At 51.2% G+C, this 4,287-nt stretch overlaps 1 protein-coding gene across 2 annotated transcripts in view; it reads left to right on the top strand.

Moving 5' to 3' along the window:
- CSMD3 (CUB and Sushi multiple domains 3) overlaps positions 1–4,287 on the top strand; it is an 803,119-nt gene that overhangs the window by 698 nt on the left and 798,134 nt on the right. The window lies entirely within an intron of this gene.

Below are 4,287 nucleotides of genomic sequence, written 5' to 3' on the forward strand. Positions count from 1 at the left end.
AGCAACGGGCTCTTTGCGGGAATGCCTGTATCGATGCACTTACTAGTTTAACCCGTTGCGTGGGGAAAGTTACGGAGGAACCCAGCGTGTGCGTAGCCGTCTCACAGCCCGAAATGCGCTTCACGCTCAGCTGTCTGTATGCATGCAGGGCTCCCTGATTGTCGAAAAGGTACGTTAGCAATTCAGCCTTGAAGGCATGGTCTGCCGCTGGGTGCAAGGATCGACACCTTTTCTCTTCCCTCCTTTGGTCCCTTTTCCCTGATGTATGTGAGGTTTTTGGGTTGGATTTTTTTCTCTTTTTTCGGGGCAGGAGCTATTTTGCTTTCTTCCTGCTTCTGTGTTCATGAAAGGAGAGAAACAAGGAAACCTCTAGTTAGCGGCACAAATATCTCCACTAAGTCTGTGCTTGCAGACAGTTAAGGGAAATGCTACACACCGAGAAAAGAAGAAATATGTGGTTTGAATAATGTGCACCTTCAAAATTACACAGGCATCGCTAAACGGTGAAGTCTGATCCCATCACGCATGCCTTCAGTAAAAGGATCTATTCTGCAACTCCCCACAGTCGGCTGCCTACCCGAAATAATCTCCCCTTGTTTGTGGCCAGTGATTAATATCTGATTAATCACCCTTTTATCCCCTTCCTCATCCTCATCCCTCCTCCCTGCCACACTCATACACTTCCAGAATATTTAGTAGACATTATCGATCCTCTCCGAGTTTTTAGACTTGGCTATCGCCTACAGAGGTTGCCTGCACGGGTGGGAAGGGGGGGGGGGGCATCTGAAGGGTCTTCCCAAGCTGGCTCTGCCTTGGATGAAACAGTTTATTGTAGAGCTTTGCAGCTGCTTGTCCCCCCATTTGCATCGCGTGAAAAAGATAATCCGTGTTTCACGGAGGGGATGTCGAGGGCTTTTACCTCCTCCCACGTTATCCTGACACGGGGGATCCGAAGGGAAGGGGCTTGTCTGTGATGTTAATGCACATGTTAATTACAGGCAGCTTCTCTCTGTTTGCGTCTATTGAAGCAAGCTGCTCCCTGCGCTTTGCCCCGTTCTGGAGAATGTCTGCGATCAAGACCAACCCGGGGCTTTCGGGGCATTTCTTTCCCGTGGTCCAGCCCCCTGTCATTAACGCATTCTCTGTGCCGGCTGCGATCATTTGCAAGTCACGGGCTCGCTGCCTGCGAGGCGCGCCGTGCTGCTCCGCGGCGCACCGCGGGCGCGGTAGGGGGGCGCTGGGGCTAATGGGTGGCTCCGGAGCTGCTGCCGAAGCAGCTGCTTTGTGAGCACGAGTCGCGGGGCGGCAGCATCCTACAAAATTAAAGACTCGGGCGGTTCTCCCCGCGTCGCGATGGCCGCGGGAGCCGTGCAAGTTTCCACAGCACCTGTTGAGAAGCCGCTTCGCTTTCTCTTGGCGGGGAGCGGGGGGAGAGGAAAAAACAGTGGATACGGAGGGCAAAAGCTGGGGTGAAGCACCTAAAACAGCCCAAGAAAAAGAAAAAACGGGCTTTGCAAAACTGGCCCTTTCTCTTCCTACCCACGTACAGTCCCAGAGAGATGCTGTGAGGTGGTTTCCTCTCTTTTGTCAGGGTCTGAGCTTCCCAGGTGCTGACCCTGGCAGTTTCTGTAGACTTCCCTCGGACTGGGGGGTCCTCCCAGCAACTGCAAATCCGGTAGGTCAGATTTTACATCCTGGATGCAGGCTCCTTTAGGCAGCCAAGCTCCATTGAGCTGGCTTAGACTCACTGCAGCACTGCATCTATTCTGGGCGTTTATATTTAGTTCTCTCCCCACTCCCGTGAATGAATACATTTTACCTCGATTTACATTCCCATTGTGTCGGCACACGCTTCTGCTCCCAGAAATCTTGGCAGAGGCAAACAATGAATTAATACCTGCCCATTTCAAACATTCCAGATGTTGGGAGCAAGGTGACTCCCCAGATCCTGCATCTGCTCTACCATTGACTGGCAAGGCCTTTTCACCACACCCCACCTCTGCAAGCTCTAGCCCATACCCTTCCTTGCTTAATCACCTCTGCTGAATATCCAGCACCACATCATAACACCCAAACTGTTGCTGTGGTTCCTGTCACCCAGACCACTTCCACAGCTTTGCTTGATATCTGCCTCTCAGGCCCTTCCTATTTTGTCATCGTCCTGTTGCCACTTCTCCAGTCTTGATCCATAGCTATTCCATTGTTACAGGTCTCAAACTATCCCAGGGTGCTTACAGAGCCATGTTCAAATCTGATTAATTATGTGCCTCCTGTATATATCCATATAGACAAAAAATTCTTCATGTTTATCTATAAATTTGTGCCTCTTTGGAACATTGCAACAGTACTTGGGAGGGTTTAGAAAAGGGAGAAGAAAGAGGGAAAAAATGTGAGGAAGGAAATTGTCAGAACTGCTGGGGAAGGGATGATAGTAAGAGCTGAAGTAAAGAGGAATTGTACCTTCTTCAATTAAAATCTTTAACTGCTTACACAATATCCCATTATGCCATGGATCAATCTCCAACAAAATCTTCCTTGGATAAACATGGAGTAAAAAAGTGAAGAAATGGCACCATTGGAAAGTGAGAGAAGGCACAGAAGGCATTAAAACAAACAAACAAACAAACAAACAAATCTAAAAACCCCACAACTCAACCCTTAGAAAATGCCAAGCAGGGTCATTCCTGGTCAGCTGCAGGGATGGATGCTGTGCTCTTTCCTTTAGACATGTAAGACACCTAGGAAAGCTCCTTCCCCTTCTCCCCAACCCTCCCACGGGAGAATTGAGAAGCGCCATTTAGGCATGGGAGATACAAACAAAGCTTGGAGGAGCAGCAAGTGGAAACTTCCACCATCCAAATCCCTTGCAGAAAGGGAAGGAGAGAGAATAAAAGAAAAAATAAAGAAAATAAAAGTCAAACCCATGGCAGTTCTTTTATAAGCAAAAATGAAACAAGCATCAGTGAGCTTTGCCTCCTGGGATTTAGGAGAGAAATCACTGATACCTGCACCCCTTCGGTTTGGCACCTCCCTCCACCAAAAAAAAAAATTAGAAAATGCTTGTGATCTGTTTGTGGAAGCAAACCGGAGACGAAATCAGGCAAAATGACCAGAGACCACAAGACTCCTCCACCTCTCCTGTTTAGCTGTCGCTCCAAGACAGAAAGCATAGAGCACCAAGATCTGCTCTTTTGTCTGCCTGGCTAAAATGAAGCATTGCCTCTGCTGTTGTTCCTCTGTTCCTCTGTTGCAGTTATGACAAGCGGAACAAGGGTGGCTTTCAAAATAAAAGGGAGATGAAGCAGTGAGATTTTAAACGGCTCATTGACAGAAGAAGTGATGAGAAAATGGAAAGGATTTCCATTTCCAGTGATGGGTACCTGGCATGTGGGAATATTTAGCAGGGACAAAGCATGCCCTGCTTCTTTCAGCCACCTCTGCAGTCCCCCTCAGCATTCCCACCTCAGTCCGCTCCCTTCAGGCTCCGCAAGCCCCTCCCCACCGCTTCCCGCCCAGTGGCTCGACTTATGGGGTTACTGGCGGGTGGTTTTCTTCGGTGGGGCACGGGTGGGCGCAGCGAGGCGCTCGCTGTGTCCCCGAAGCGGAAACGGTTGGGCGAGTAACAGTAGGTTCATGTTTCCTCATGTCTAGATGGTCGCTGCCCTACCTCTCTGTGTGTGTTGTGCGTACGTACGCAGGGGTGCAGGGAGACACTGACTGGAGCAGGGACAGCGTCATCCTTCCTTTTCAACTCCTCTGCACACGCTCAGCCCCTCTACGGTGCCTCTTTCCCATAAGCTCCTGCAGATCACAGAGGGCTTCTGCTCAGTGGACTGCGCGCTGCACCTAAGCGATTTTTTCAAGCTACACAGTTCTGCAGGGTTGCAGACGAAGTTACCCTCCCTCACCTCCGCCCTTCTCCTTCAGTTCAGGGCTAAAACAAGGCTCCGCTATGCCCTCCGCTTAGCGCATGGCTCCTCCTCCTCCTCCTCTTCTGCAGGGTAGAAATGAAGAAACACACAACCCCTCTCAGCAGCATCAGGAGGGACCGCTTCTCCCTCCCCTGCCCGGTGGCATTAAGGACCCGCAAAGGGCACAGAGGAACATCGCCTGCAGTCTCCGCTTTTTCATCGCGAGTAGCAGCAGTCGCAAGGCGGAGCCGGGACGGAGCGGCGGCAGCCCGCCGGCAGGCTTCACCCGCGCCCGGCGCCGGCGGCCCTACCGGCACCGGCCTCCGCAGCCGCCCAGGGCGGCCGCACCTCCCGGCAGTACATCTTACTATAATTT

This window comes from Pygoscelis adeliae, unplaced genomic scaffold (genome assembly GCF_000699105.1).
Source record: "Pygoscelis adeliae isolate BGI_AS28 unplaced genomic scaffold, ASM69910v1 Scaffold111, whole genome shotgun sequence".
Classification (NCBI taxonomy): Eukaryota; Metazoa; Chordata; class Aves; order Sphenisciformes; family Spheniscidae; genus Pygoscelis; species Pygoscelis adeliae.